Source organism: Panthera pardus, unplaced genomic scaffold (assembly GCF_024362965.1).
Source record: "Panthera pardus isolate Hobbes unplaced genomic scaffold, ASM2436296v1 HiC_scaffold_11, whole genome shotgun sequence".
Lineage (NCBI taxonomy): Eukaryota > Metazoa > Chordata > Mammalia > Carnivora > Felidae > Panthera > Panthera pardus.
In genome coordinates, this window is record NW_026526666.1 from 10,128,150 (window position 1) to 10,144,526 (window position 16,377).

The 16,377-nt window shown below is 37.6% G+C and overlaps 1 protein-coding gene across 8 annotated transcripts in view; it reads left to right on the top strand.

The window, feature by feature from the left end:
- Positions 1 to 16,377, top strand: part of PHTF1 (putative homeodomain transcription factor 1) — a 93,815-nt gene that overhangs the window by 60,320 nt on the left and 17,118 nt on the right. For 5 of the 8 annotated variants that reach the window (XR_008418055.1, XR_008418060.1, XR_008418061.1 and 2 more), the window contains exon 22: positions 7,886 to 7,956. The exons of the other annotated variants lie outside the window; for them this stretch is intronic. The gene's annotated coding sequence lies outside the window, so the exon portion shown is untranslated. The remainder of the gene's footprint in view (positions 1 to 7,885; positions 7,957 to 16,377) is intronic. 8 annotated transcript variants of the gene reach the window in all.

Consider the following 16,377-nt stretch of genomic DNA (forward strand, 5'->3'; position numbering starts at 1 on the left):
TCATGTAAGGTACTTAGTACAACATAATAGTACGCAGCACTTTATAAATCCATGACAAACCTTTGTTGTTACTATTTAAAACCTTTTAAAATCTTTCACCAATAGATTCCTGTGAAGATAGAAACATAGGAAGCAAGGTTGCTGAACTAGGAGGGATTACCAAAAATTTGCAGCCATTTTAAATGCCTCATGAGAGTTATAATTACTTTTAAAGGTACCCCCCCCATAATAGTGATTTGCCTGTAGAAGGAACTGTTTTGTAAAGGCACTTCAGTGTTTCATCAGATGGCTCGTAGAAGTCTTGCTTTTATTATTTTCTATAAGGAACAATAGCAACTGTGTCAATGTGAGATTGAGCTCAGTGCGAATTTCAGATGAAGAATGCTTATGCCTGTATCTTTCTCTCCTACAAAAAAGTGCTATTTGGTTTTTATTTGCATTTTTACACAGTGAATTCTTTAGTTTAAATGCAGTATTTAGAATAGTTTACTCTTGTGGATTTCAGTTAGTTTTGATAGTGTATAATTGATTTACATTATTTTTCAGGTAGATAAAATTATATGTAAGTATAGTCGCTCATGTCAGGAACAGGAATCATTCTTGATTCCTTCCTCTTCCTCACACCTCACATCCAGGCACCAAGTCTTCAAATAACTATCTTCTAGATATTTTTCTAATCAGTCTACCATTCTTCATACCCACTTCTACCAGCCCAATCGATGTTATCCTGTTTTTTGAACAACTTTATGCTCCTTTGCTCTTACATATGTGTGGCCCCCTGGCCCCTAAGCTCAATCTGTTCTTAACAGAAGTTAATGTGTTTTTCCTAAGATGCAAGTCTCACCATTTAGAGTCTATTAGTGGCTTTACTATTACTTTGAAGACAAAAATCCAAAATACTTTCAGCAATGTGTACAGCCCCACCTTGTTGAGAAAGATTTTTGACTCTATGTTCAAAAGATACTTTGGCTGGGTATAAAATTCTAGATTTTTTAAAAGTTTATTTATGTATTTTGAGAAAGACGGAGAGAGTGTGAGTAGGGGGTGGGGGCGGTGGGGCAGAGAGAGAGGAAGAATCTCAAGCAGGCTCTGTGCCATCAGTGCAGATCCCGACATGGGGCTCAAACCTATGAAACCATGAGATCATGAACTGAGAGGAAATCAAGACTCAGATGCTTAACTGACTGAGCCACCCAGTGCCCCTAAAATTCTGGTTTTAAAAGTGTTGTTGCTCTACTGCTCTCTGGATTGTGTTGTTTCTGAAAAGAACTCTTGTCATTCTTATCTTTGTTCCTCTGTATGTAATTTTTTAAAACCTCTGCTGCTTTTAATTTAAGGTTTTCATCATCAAATTTGTGCAGTTTCATTACAATATGCATTGGTGTGGTGTTCTTCATGATTTTTGTGCTTGGGGTTTGTTGCACTTATTGGATGTGTGTATATTTATATAGTTTAATTTTCGCTATTATTTCTTAAAATAAATTTTCTATACTCCATGCTCTCCTACCTCCTTCTGGGACTCCCAGTTTATAAGCATAATACTATGCTTGAAGTTGACCCACAGCTTACTAATGTTTTATACGTTTCCCAGTCTTTTTTCTCCGTCTTTAATTTTGGATAGTTTCTGTTGCCTTGCCTTCAAGTTCACTAACTTATTCTTCACTAATTTGCTGTTAATCTTACCTAATGTATTTTTGCCTATGGAATTTTTTTTTTTTTTTTTTTATCTTTCATGCCTCTCCTTAATATGCTATTTCTTTTCTCTACCTTGTTTAATATAATATATTTATAATAGAAATAGTAAATAAGGACATTAAAAGAGTTATCTGTGTCATTTTGGGGTTTGTTTTCAATGATTGATTTTTTTTATTTTGGGTCATATTTTCTTCTTTGCATGCCTGCTAATTTTTTATTGGATGTGAATTTTATACTGTTGGGTGTTGGATTTTTGTGTATATGGATGTGTTGTTTTTACATTCTTTTAAATATTCTTGAGCTTGTTTTGGAATATGGTTAAGTTACTTGGAAACCGTTTGATCATTTCAAGGCTTTTAAGCTTTGTGAGTTGGGCCAGAGCAGCCTTTAATCCAAGGCTACTTTTTCCCCTATGGAAGCAGTATCCTCTTGAGTATTCTACCCAGTTCTCTGTTTATTAGGTGAGATTTTTCCAGTTTGACTGTGGGAATACAAACTCTTCCCAGCTCAAAATTTGCCTGCTTCTTTTGGTAGTTCTTTCCCTGTTGTTCAGTATTTCCCAACAAGTATTGTGCTGGTCAATACTTACCTAAAGACTTGAAAAGAACTCTCTGCACATTATTTTGGTATTCTCCTCTCTATGCAGCTGTCTTTCCTCTGGTACTCTGCCCTGCAAATTCCAGCTGTCTTGGCCTTTGCAAATTCTTGACTGTGTCTCCTGAACATAACGAGGCTGCTTGATTTGGTTTAGGTTCCCCCTTCCTGCCCCACAACCTAGAAACTGACTCTAAGGAGGAATCTGGGGCATTCATGGGGCTCAACTCATTTAATTCCTCTATCCTGTTTTATCTATTGTCTAACATCAAAAACCCGTATTTCATATATATGTGTATGAAAAATATATACGTACATATATATATATGAAATATATATATAAAATATATATATATTTTTTCCTTCCCCCCCCCCCCCCCCAGTTTTTTAAGTTGTTTCCATCTTAGTAAATGGAACAAAATTTACTCAGTTTCTCAGGGTTTATTCTTGGGGTTCCTCTCTTTGCCTCCATATCTAATCCACCACCAAACTGTGTCAGTTCTACCTTTCCACTGCTAGTAGGTTAAGCCTCCTTCACTTTCACTTGAGTTGACATGCTAACCCTTTCCACTCTTGTCTCATACAGTTGGTTCTCCGTAGCCACATGAATATGTTTAAAAATATGGAAACTATATACTTAGGTTATTCCTACGTAAGCCCTTCCTGGCTTTCCCTATGGTGGCCTCCAAGGTCCTTCATTATCAGGCTTGCCTCCTTTTCTAACTTCACTCCTCAATACTGTACAATCACACTGACCTCCTTCTGTTCCTCCATTATACCAAGTTCTTTCTTCTATCACATTTGTGCCCAGAATACATTTTCTTATGTTCTCCCCTGAATGGCTGCTCAGCTGTCTGTTCCTCTGATGACCCTAATTAGCTCCCCGTCTTTCCTTGTTATCAGTTATATGGCCCTATTCATTTACTTCAGGGTGCTTGTTACAATCTGATTATCTTGTTTATTGTAACTGCAGAGAAGTCCTTTATTTCTTTTTAAAAAATTATTTGCTTTTAATTGAAGTATAGTTGATATACAGTATATTAGTTCCAGATATATTAGTTCCAGATAGTGATTCAACATTTACATATATTACAGATGCTCACCATAAGTGTAGTTGCCACCTGTCACCATACAAAGTTACTGACTTTGTGCTCTTATTATATTTATATACATATATATATATATAGTGTTATTATATATATACTATATATTATAGTACATTATAGTATTATTGACTATTCCCTATGCTGTACTTTATATTGCTGTGACTTATTTATTTTATAACTGGGAATTTGTATGTCTTAATCCCCTTTGCCTGTTTCACTTCTCTTATTACCTTCCTTTCTGGCAACCACCACTTTGTTCTCTGTATTTATGAGTCTGTTTCTGTTTTGTTTGTTTTGTCTTTTAGATTCCACACCTAAATGAAATCATATATTTGTGTTTATCTTATTTCACTTAGCATAACCCCCTTGAGGTCTATCCATGTCACAAATGGCAAGATTTCATTCTTTTTTCCCCCTTTTTTATAGCTGAGTAATATTCCAGTTTGTGTGTGTGTGTGCGTGCGCGCACGCGTGCACACAATATCTTCCTTATTCATTCATTTGTCATTGGGTACTTAGGTTGCTTCCATGTATTGGCTATTCTAAATAATGCTTCAGTAAAAAGATGGGAGCATGTATCTTGTCAAATTAGTGTTTTTGTTTTCTTTGGGTAAATACCCAGTAGTAGAATTACTGGATCGTATGATATTTGTATTTCTAATTAATTAATTCATTCATTCATTCATTTTTTTAACATGAAATTTGTTGTCAAATTGGTTTCCATACAACACCCAGTGCTCATCCCAACAGGTGCCCTCCTCAATGCCCATCACCCACTTTCCCCTCCCTCCCACCCCCCATCAACCCTCAGTTTATTCTCAGTTTTTAAAGAGTCTCTTATGGTTTGGCTCCCTCCCTCTCTTTTTTTTTTTTTTTTTTATCCTTCCCCCCATGATGGTCTTCTGTTAAGTTTCTCAGGATCCACATAAGAGTGAAAACATATGGTATCTGTCTTTCTCTGTATGACTTATTTCACTTAGCATAACACTCTCTAGTTCCATCCACGTTGCTACAAAAGGCCATATTTCATTCTTTCTCATTGCCAAGTAGTATTCCATTGTATATATAAACTACATCTTCTTTATCCATTCATCAGTTGATGGACATTTAGGCTTTTTCCATAATTTGGCTATTGTTGAAAGTGCTGCTATGTATTTCTAATTTTTTGAGGAACCTCCATGCTCTTTTCCATAGTGGCTGTATCAAATTTACAATTCTGACAATAGACCAATAGTGCATGAGGGTGCCCTTTTATCTGCATCCTCACCAACACTTGTTATTTCTTGTGTTTTTGATACTGGCCATTCTGACAGATGTGAGGTGATATCTCACTGTGCTTTTTTTTTAATTTCCCTGATGATTATTGATGATTAGCATCTTTTCATGTGTCTGTTAGCCATCTGTATGTCGTCTTTGGAAAAATGTGTGTTCAGATCCTCTGTCCCATTTTTAAATTGCATTGTTTGTTTTCTTGGCATTGGGTTGTATGAGTTTTTAAATATATTTTGGATATTAATCCTTACTAAATATATTTTTGCAAATATCTTCTCCCATTCTGTATGTCTCTTTTTTTGTTGTTGATGGTTTTCTTAGCTGTGAAAAAGCTTTTTATTTTGATAGAGTCCTACTTGTTTAGTTTTGCTTTTTTTGCCCTTGTCTGAAGAGATAGATTAAATACTGCTAAGACCAATGTCCAAGAGTATTACTGCCTGTATTTTTTTTTTAGGCGTTTTACAATTTGGGGTCTCACGTTTATTTTTGTATATAGTGTAGAAAATGGTCCAGTTTCATTCTTTTGCATGTGGCTGTCCAGTTTTCCCAACACCATTTTTTAAAATGTTTATTCATTTTTGAGAGACACAGAGTGTGAGTGGGGGAGGGGCAGAGAGAGAGGGAGACACAAAATCTGAAGCAGGCTCCAGGCTCTGAGTGCACGGGGCTTGAACCCATGAACTGCGAGATCATGACCTGAGTTGAAGACAGACACTTAACCGACTGAGCCATCCAGGCCCCCCCAGCCCAACACCATTTGTTGAAGAGATGGTCTTTTCCCCATTGTGTGTTTTTGCCTACTTTGTCTTAGATTAATTGACCATATAAGTGCTGGTTTATTTTGGGGCTCTCTATTCTGTTCCATTGATTTGTGTGTCAATATTTGTTCCAGTTCCATAGTGTTTTCATGACTATAGCTCTGAGGTATAGTTTGAAATCTGGTATTCTGATACCTCCGGCTTTGGTCTTCTGTGAAAACTGCTATTGGTATTTTGATAGGGATTGCATTAAATTTGTAGATTTTTTGGGTAGTATGGATGGACATTTTAACAATATTCTTCAGTACGTGAGCATGGCGTATTTTTTTTTATTTGTGTCGTCTTCAATTTCTTTAATATCTTACAGTTTTCAGAGTACAGGTCTTTCACCTCCTTGGTTAAATTTATTCCTAGGTATTTTATTCTTTTTGATACAATTGTAAATGACATTGTTTTCTTAATTTCTTTTTCTGATGGTTCACTAATAGTGTATAGAAATGCAACAGATTTCTGTATAACTTTGCATCTTTTTTTTAAAATTTTTTTTTAACGTTTTTATTCATTTTTGAGACAGAGAGAGACAGAGCATGAATGGGGGAGGGTCAGAGAGAGGGAGACACAGAATCTGAAACAGGTTCCGGGCTCCGAGCTGTGAGCACAGGGGCCCGATGCGGGGCTCGAACTCATGGACCGCGAGATTGTGACCTGAGCCGAAGTCGGCGCTCAACCGACTGAGCCACCCAGGCGCCCCTGTATAACTTTGCATCTTACAACTTGACTCATTTATTAGTTCTAATAATTTTTAGTGGAATCTTTAGGGTTTTCTATATCTAGTATCATGTCATCTGCAAGTGACAGTTTTACTTTTTCCTTACCAATTAGGATGACTTTTATTTCTTGTCAGATTGCTGTGAATAGGACTTCTAGTACTATGTTAAATAAAAGTGGTAAGAGTGGACATCCTGGTCTTTTTCCTGATATTAGAGGAAAAGCTTTTAGCTTTTTACCTTTGAGTGTGATGTTAGCTGTGTTGTTTTTTTTTTTTTTCTTCAATATATGGCATTTATTATGTTGAGGTATGTTCCCTTTATCCCCATGTTGTTGAGAGTTTTTATCATGAATGGATGCTGAATTTTGTCATGCTTTTTCTACGATCTGTTGAGATGGTTATATGATTTTTATCATTTTTTGTTGATTTGGTGTTTCATGTTGACTGATTTGTGTATATCGAACCATCCTTGCATACTTGGAATAAATCTCACTTGATCATGGTGAATGATCTTTTTAATGGTGTTGTTGAATTCAACTTTCTATTACAGTAAAACCTTGGTTTGCCCGCATAATTCATTCTGGAAACATACTTGCAATCCAAAACACTCATATATCAAAGCAAATTTCCCCATAATAATTAATGAAAACTCAGATGATTCATTCTATAACCCCAAAATATTCATATAAAAATGATTTCAATACTGTAATAAAATACAAAATAATAAAGAAAATACAACACACAAAGAAAAATGAACAAATTAACCTGCAGTTACCTTTGAAAACCTTCATGGCTGGTATGAGGTAGACAAGAGAGGAGGGTTATTGTGTAGGATGACTTTCACTAGCACTAATGAATCATTGCTATCTTTTGGCTCAATGGAATCTTTTTCTGCATGGGGGCCATTGTATATGTTCACACAGATATTAACTACAGTACAGTATAAACTCTTGTCATATACTGCATTTAATGTAACTGGCAATTACATTAGGGTCTGTGTCTGCAGGCAGCCTAACCTAGAATGAAGCAAAGCATTTGTAAGCTTATTCTTGTATGGGAAAGCAAAGGACTGTCCATAGGTGCTCTGAAGTGACAAGAAAATACACTAGTGCCAGTTGTGGGCACTTTCCAATGTTCTGAAAAATCACTGATTTCTGCCAGACACCGTGGCCTGAGACCAAGCATTCGAGTATGGGAGATGATCACCCACAATCTGATAGAGAGAAACCATTGGCTCAGGTGTGATCATGTGATGTTTGGTATTATGTACTACTCATTGCAAGATATCGCTCGTTTATCAAGCTAAAATTTATTAGAACTGTTTACTCATCTTGTGGAATACTCACAGAACAAGTTATTCGCAATCCAAGGTTTTACTCTATTTTGTTCATGACTTTTTGCATCTTGTTCATCAAGGATATTGGCCTGTAATTTTCTTTTTTCATAGTGTCTTTGTTTTGGTATCAGGTTAATGCTGGCCTTGTAGAATGAATTTGGTAGCATTCCTTCCTCTTCAATTTTTTTGGAAGAGTTTGAAGATATGTATTAACTTTTCTTTATATGTTTGGTAGAATTCATTTGTGAAGCCAGCTGGTCCTAAACTTACATTTGTTAGGAATATTTTTGATAACTGATTCAAATTCATTACTAGTAATTGGTTTGTTCAGATTATCTTTTTCTTTCCTTTTTAGTTTTGGAAGATTGTGTGCTTTGGGGCTCCTGGGTGCTGGCTCAGTCGGTTAAGTGTCCAACTTCACCTCAGGTAATGATCTTGTGGTTCGTGAGTTCAAGCCCCACGTTGGGCTCTGTGCTGACAGCTCAGAACCTGGAGCCTGCTTCGGATTCTGTGTCTCCCTCTGTCTCTGTTCCTCCCCCACTTGTGCTCTGTCTTTTTCTCATAAATAAACATTTTTTTAAGTTAAAAAAAACTGTAGGGTTGTATGTTTCTAGGTATTTACCTATTTCTTCTAGGTTGTTCAATTTGTTGGGATACAATTTTTTTGTAGTAGTCTCTTATAATGCTTTGTATTTCTGTGGTGTCAGTTGTAACTTCTTTTTCATTTCTGATTTTGAGTCCTCTTTTTTTCTTTATGAGTGTCTAACGTTTTATCAATTTTGCTTATCTTTCCAAAGAACTAGCTTTTAGCTTCATTGATATTTTCTATTCTTTTTTTTTAGTTTCTATTTTTTCTGCTCTGATCTTTTTGTTTTTTTAGTTTTTTTAATATTTATTTATTTAATATATGAAATTTATTGTCAAATTGGTTTCCATACAACACCCAGTTCTCATCCCAAAAGATGCCCTCTTCAATACCCATCACCCACCCTCTCCTCCCTCCCACCCCCCATCAACCTCAGTTCTCAGTTTTTAAGAGTCTCTTATGCTTTGGCTCTCTCCCACTCTAACTTCTTTTTTTTTTTTTTTTTTCCCCCTTCCCCTCTCCCATGGGTTTCTGTTAAGTTTCTCAGGATCCACATAAGAGTGAAAACATATGGTATCTGTCTTTCTCTGGATGGCTTATTTCACTTAGCATAACACTCTCCAGTTCTATCCACGTTGCTACAAAGGGCCATATCTCATTCTTTCTCATTGCCACATAGTACTCCATTGTGTATATAAACCACAATTTCTTTATCCATTCATAAGTTGATGGACATTTAGGCTCTTTCCATAATTTGGCTATTGTTGAGAGTGCTGCTATAAACATTGGGGTACAAGTGCCCCTATGCATCAGCACTCCTGTATCCCTTGGGTAAATTCCTAGCAGTGCTACTTCTGGGTCATAGGGTAGGTCTATTTTTAATTTTTTGAGGAACCTCCACACTGTTTTTCAGAGCGGCTGCACCAGTTTGCATTCCCACCAACAGTGCCAAGAGGATTACCATTTCTCCACATCCTCTCCAGCATCTATAGTCTCCTGATTTGTTCATTTTGGCCACTCTGACTGGTGTGAGGTGATATCTGAGTGTGGTTTTGATTTGTATTTCCCTGATGAGGAGTGACATTGAGCATCTTTTCATGTGCCTGTTGGCCATCTGGATGTCTTCTTTAGAGAAGTGTTTATTCATGTCTTTTGCCCATTTCTTCACTGGATTATTTGTTTTTCAGGTGTGGAGTTTGGTGAGCTCTATAGATTTTGGATACTAGCCCTTTGTCATTTGCAAATATGTTTTCCCATTCTGTTGGTTGCCTTTTAGTTTTGTTGATTGTTTCCTTTGCTGTGCAGAAGCTTTTTATCTTCATGAGGTTCCAATGTTCATTTTTGCTTTTAATTCCCTTGCCTTTGGGGATGTGTCAAGTAAGAAATTGCTGCGGCTGAGGTCAGAGAGGTTTTTTTCCTGCTTTCTCCTCTAGGGTTTTGATGGTTTCCTGTCTCACATTCAGGTCCTTTATCCATTTTGAGTTTATTTTTGTGAATGGTATGAGAAAGTGGTCTAGTTTCAATCTTCTGCATGTTGCTGTCCAGTTCTCCCAGCACCATTTGTTAAAGAGACTGTCTTTTTTCCATTGGCTATTCTTTCCTGCTTTGTCAGATTAGTTGGCCATACTTTTGTGGGTCTAGTTCTGGGGTTTCTATTCTATTCCATTGGTCTATGTGTCTGTTTTTGTGCCAATACCATGCTGTCTTGATGATTACAGCTTTGTAGTAGATGATAAAGTCTGGGATTGTGATGCGTCCTGCTTTGGTAGTCTTCTTCAAAATTACTTTGGCTATTCGGGGCTTTTTGTGGTTCCATATGAATTTTAGGATTGCTTGTTCTAGCTTCGAGAAGAATGCTGGTGCAATTTTGATTGGAATTGCATTGAATGTGTAGATAGCTTTGGGTAGTATTGACATTTTAACAATATTTATTATTCCAATCCATGAGCACAGAATGTTTTTCCATTTCTTTATATCTTCTTCAATTTCCTTCATAAGCTTTCTATAGTTTTCAGCATACAGATCTTTTACATCTTTGGTTAGATTTATTCCTAGATTTTTTATATTCTTGGTGCAATTGTGAATGGGATCAGTTTCTTTATTTGTCTTTCTGTTGCTTCATTATTAGTATATAAGAATGCAACTGATTTCTGTACATTGATTTTGTATCCTGCAACTTTGCTGAATACAAATACATGTATCAGTTCTAACAGACTTTTGGTGGAGTCTATCGGATTTTCCATGTATAATATCATGTCATCTGCGAAAAGTAAAAGCTTAACTTCATCTTTGCCAGTTTTGATGCCTTTGATTTCCTTTTGTTGTCTGATTGCTGATGCTAGAACTTCCAACACTATGTGAAACAACAGCGGTGAGAGTGGACATCCCTGTCGTGTTCCTGATCTCAGGGAAAAAGCTCTCAGTTTTTCCCCATTGAGGATGATGTTAGCTGGCTGTGGGCTTTTCATAAATGGCTTTTATGATGTTTAAGTATGTTCCTTCTATCCCTACTTTCTCGAGGGTTTTTATTTAGAAAGCATGCTGAATTTTGTCAAATGCTTTTTCTGCATCGATTGACAGGATCATATGGTTCTTATCTTTTCTTTTATTAATGTGATGTATCACAATGATTGATTTGCAAATGTTGAACCAGCCCTGCAGCCCAGGAATGAATCCCACTTGATCATGGTGAATAATTCTTTTTATATGCTGTTGAATTCAATTTGCTAGTATCTTATTGAGAATTTTTGCATCCATATTCATCAGAGATACTGGCCTGTAGTTCTCTTTTTTTACTGGGTCTCTGTCTGGTTTAGGAATCAAAGTAATACTGGCCTCATAGAATGAGTCTGGAAGTTTTCCTTCCCTTTCTATTTCTTGGAATAGCTTGAGAAGGATAGGTATTATCTCTGCTTTAAATGTTTGGTAGAACTCCCCAGGGAAGCTATCTGGTCCTGGACTCTTATTTGTTGGGAGTGTTTTGATAACTGATTCAATTTTTTCGCTGGGTATGGGTCTGTTCAAGTTTTCTTTTTCTTCCTGTTTGAGTTTTGGAAGTGGGTGGGTGTTTAGGAATTTGTCCATTTCTTCCAGGTTGTCCAGTTTGTTGGCATATAATTTTTCATAGTATTCCCTGATAACTGCTTGTATTTCTGAGGGATTGGTTGTAATAATTCCATTTTCACTCATGATTTTATCTATTTGGGTTATCTCCCTTTTCTTTTTGAGAAGCCTGGCTAGAGGTTTATCAATTTTGTTTATTTTTTCAAAAAACCAACTCTTGGTTTCATTGATCTGCTCTACAGTTTTTTTTAGATTCTATATTGTTTATTTCTGCTCTGGTCTTTATTATTTCTCTTCTTTTGCTGGGTTTAGGGTGTCTTTCCTGTTCTGCTTCTATTTCCTTTAGGTGTGCTGTTAGATTTTGTATTTGGGATTTTTCTTGTTTCTTGAGATAGGCCTGGATTGCAGTGTATTTTCCTCTCAGGACTGCCTTCGCTACATCCCAAAGCATTTGGATTGTTGTGTTTTCATTTTCATTTGTTTCCATATATTTTTAAATTTCTTCTCTAATTTCCTGGTTGACCCATTCATTCTTTAGTAGGGTGTTCTTTAACCTCCATGCTTTTGGAGGTTTTCCAGACTTTTTCCTGTGGTTGATTTCAAGCTTCATAGCATTGTGGTCTGAAAGTGTGCATGGTACAATCTCAATTCTTGTATACTTATGAAGGGCTGTTTTGTGACCCAGTATGTGATCTATCTTGGAGAATGTTCCATGTGCACTCGAGAAGAAAGTATATTCTGTTGCTTTAGGATGCAGAGTTCTAAATATATCTGTCAAGACCATCTGTTCCAATGTATCATTCAGGGCCCTTGTTTCTTTATTGATCCTGTGTCTAGATGATCTATCCATTACTGTAAGTGGAGTATTAAAGTCCCCTGCAATTACCACATTCTTATCAATAAGGTTGCTTATGTTTGTGAGTAATTGTTTTATATATTTGGGGGCTCCCGTATTCAGAGCATAGACATTTATAATCGTTAGTTCTTCTTGATGGATGGACCCTGTAATTATTATATAATGCCCTTCTTCATCTCTTGTTACAGCCTTTAATTTAAAGTCTAGTTGTCTGATCTAAGTGTGGATACTCCAGCTTTCTTTTGACTTCCAGGAGCATGATAAATAGTTCTCCATCCCCTCACTTTCAATCTGAAGATGTCCTCAGGTCTAAAATGAGTCTCTTGTAGACAGTAAATAGATGGGTCTTGTTTTTTTTATCCATTCTGATACCCTATGTCTTTTGGTTGGTGCATTTTGTCCATTTACATTTAGTGTTATTACAGAAAGATATGGGTTTAGAATCATTGTGATGTCTGTAGGTTTCATGCTTGTAGTGATGTCTCTGGTACTTTGTCTCACAGGATCCCCCTTAGGATCTCTTGTAGGGCTGGTTTAGTGGTGATGATTTCCTTCAGTTTTTATTTGTTTGGAAGACCTTTATCTCTCTTTCTATTCTAAATGACAGATTTGCTGGGCAAAGGATTCTCAGCTGCATATTTTTTATGTTCATCACCTTGAAGATTTCCTGCCTTTCCTTTCTGGCCTGCCAAGTTTCAGTAGAGAGATCCATCACGAGTCTTATCGGTCTCCCTTTATATGTTAGGGCACTATTATCCTTAGCTGCTTTCAGAATTTTCTCTTTATCCTTGTATTTTGCCAGTTTCGCTATGATATGTTGTGCAGAAGATCGATTCAAGTTACGTGTGAAGGGAGTTCTCTGTGCCTCTTGGATTTCAATGCCTTTTTCCTTCCCCAGATCAGGGAAGTTCTCAGCTATGATTTTTTCAAGTACACCTTCAGCACCTTTCCCTCTCTCTTCCTCCTCTGGAGTATCAATTATGCGTGGATTATTTCTCTTTAGTGCATCACTTAGTTCTCTAATTTTCCCCTTATAGTCCGGGATTTTTTTATCTCTCTTTTTCTCAGCTTCCTCTTTTTCCATAATTTTATCTTCTAATTCACCTATTCTCTCCTCTGCCTCTTCAATCCGAGGTGTGGTCGCCTCCATTTTATTTTGCAGCTCATTTATAGCATTTTTTAGCTCCTCCTGGCTGTTTCTTAGTCCCTTGATCTCTGTAGCATTAGATTCTCTGCTGTCCTCTATACTGTTTTCAAGCCCAGTGATTAATTTTATGACTATTATTTTAAATTCACTTTTCTGTTATATTGTTTAAATCGTATTTGATCAGTTTTTTAGCTGTCACTACTTCCTGCAGTTTCTTTTGAGGGGAATTCTTCCGTTTCGTCATTTTGGATAGTCCCTGGAGTGGTGCAGAACTGCAGGGCACTTCCCCTGTGCTCTCTTGAATAACTTGCGTTGGTGGGTGGGGCGCAGTCCGACCTGATGTCTGCCCCCAGCCCACCACTGGGGCCACAGTCAGACTGGTGTGTACCTTCTCTTCCCCTCTCCTAGGGGCGGGATTCACTGTGGGGTAGTGTGGCCCCTGTCTGGGGTACTTGCACACTGCCAGGCTTGTGGCGCTAGGGTTCTGGCCTATTAGCTGGGGTGGATTGGCAAGGTGCACTGGGGCGGGAGGGGCAGTCTCACTCACTTTCCTTCGGAGATCCGCTTCGGGAGGGGCCCTGTGGCACCGGGAGGGAGTCAGACCTGCCGGAGGGATGGATCTGCAGAAGCACAGCGTTGGGTGTTTGTGCGGTGCAAGCAAGTTCCCTGACAGGAACCGGTTCCCTTTGGGATTTTGGCTGGCGGATGGGCGAGGGAGATGGTGCTGGCAAGCGCCTTTGTTCCCAGCCAAGCTGAACTCTGTCGTCCGGGGCTCAACAACACTCCCTCCCGTTGTCCTCCAGCCCTCCCACTCTCCAAGCAGAGCTGTTAGCTTATAACCTTCCAGATGTTAAGTCCCGCTTGCTGTCGGAATACACTCCGTCCGGCCCCTCCGCTTTTGCAAGCCAGACTCGGGGGCTCTGCTTTGCCGGCGGGCTGCCCCTCTGCCCCGGCTCCCTCCTGCCTGTCCGTGTAGCACGCCCCACCTCTCCACCCTTCCTACCCTCTTCCGTGGGCCTCTCGTCTATGCTTGGCTCCGAGAATCTGTTCTGCTAGTTTTCTGGTGGTTTTCTTGGTTATTTAGGCAGGTGTGGGTGGAATCTAAGTGATCAGCAGGACCCGGTGAGCCCAGCGTCTTCCTACGCCTCCATCTTCTCCCCTGCTCCGATCTTTATCATTTCCTTCCTTCTCCTGACTTTGAGCTTTGTTCTTCTGTTTCTCTTTAAGTAAAAGATTAGATTGGGATTTTTCTTATTTCTTGAGATAGGCCTATATTGCTATAAACTACCTTCTTAAATGTAAGTGGGGTGTCCCCTACTATTATTGTATTACTGTTAGTTTGTCCCTTTATATCTGTTAGCATTTGCTTTATATATTTAGGTGCTGCTATATTGGGTGCATAGATATTTACAATTGTTACATCCTCTTGTAGGATTGATACCTTTTTACATTATGTAATATCCTTCTTTGTCTCTTGTATTAGTCTTTGTTTTAAAGTTTATTTTGTCTAATATAAGTATTGCTACCCAGCTTTTTTTCATTTCATTTGCATGGAGTATCTTTTTTTACCTGTTCACTTTTAGTCTCTGTGTGTCCTTAGATCATGTGTGTCCTTAGGTCTGAAGTGACTATCTCCTAGGCAACATATAGATGGGTCTTTTCTTTTTAATATCTATTCAGTCACCCAATGTCTTTTGATTAGAACATTTAGTCCATTTACACTTAAAGTAATTATTGATAGCTATGTACTTACTGCCATTTTATTACTTGTTTCATGGTTGTTTTGTAGTTTATCTCTGTTCTTTTTTTGCTCTCGTTCCTTGTGATTTGATGATTTTCTTTAGTTTTAGGCTTGGATTTCTTTCTCTCTCTCTCTCTCTCTTTCTCTTTTTTTTTTTTTTTTTGTATTTACTATAGGTTTTTGGTTTGTGGTTGCCATGGGGTTCATATATAACATTCTATGTATACAGCAGCCTATTTTAAGTTGATGTTTGCTTAAGTTCAAATATATCCTACAAGTACTACATTTTGGAGCACCTGGGTGGCTCAATTGGTTGAGCGTCTGACTCCATTTCAGCTCAAGTCATGATCCCAGGGTTGTGAGATTGAGCCCTGCATTGGCCTCCATGCTGAGTGTGGAGCCCGCTTAAGAGTCTCTCTCTCTCTGCTGCTCTCCCCACTCCTGCTCTCTCTCTCTCTAAACAATTTTAAAAAAATAACTGCAATATTAAAAAAAAAAAACATAAAAGTACTGCATTTTTACTCCCCGTCTCCATGTTTTACGTATTTTGTGTTACATTTTACATCTTTTAATTTTGTGTATCCCTGAACTAATTATTGACATAATTGATTTCACTGCTTTTGTCTTTTATTCTCATTTTGGCTTTATAAGTGATTGATCTACTACCTTTACTATATGTTTGCTTTTACCGGTTAATATTTTTTTCATAAATGTTTACTAAAGTTTTGGCCTTTTCCGCTTAAAGAAGTCCTTTTAACATTTCTTGTAAGGCCAGTTGGTGGCAATAAACTCCCTTGACTTTTGTTTGTCTGGGAAACTCTCTCTTCAATTCTGAATGATGACCTTTCTGGGTAGAATATGGTTGGCATTTTTTACCTTTCAACACTTTGAATATATCATGCTACCACCTTTTGGCCTGCAAAGTTTCTGCTGAAAAGATCAGCTGATAACCTGGTGGGTTTTCCCTTGTAGATAACTGGCTTCTTTTCTTTTGCTGCTTTTTTTTAAGGTTTTATTTTAGTCACCCAATGCTCATCACAGCAAGTGTACCCATCCTCCACCCCTTCCCCTTTGGTAGCCATCAGTTTGTTCTCTATAGTTAAGAGACTGTTTCTTGGTTTGTCTCCCTTTTTCCTCCCTTTGCTTGTTTTTTTTGTTTCTTAAATTCCACCATATGAATGAAATCATATGATCTTTATCTTTCCCTGGCTGATTTATTTCATCTGGCATTATATGTACTCTCTAGCTCATCCATGTCATTGCAAATGGCAAGATTTCATTCTTTTTTATGGTTGAATAATATTCCACTGGGTATAGCATATTTTTTTTTATCCATTCATTGATCGTTGGACACTTGGGTTGCTTCCATACCTTGGCTATTGCAAGTAGGTGCTATAAACCTTGGAATAAACAAAGTGTGTATCCCTTTGAATTAGTGTTTTGATATTCTTTGG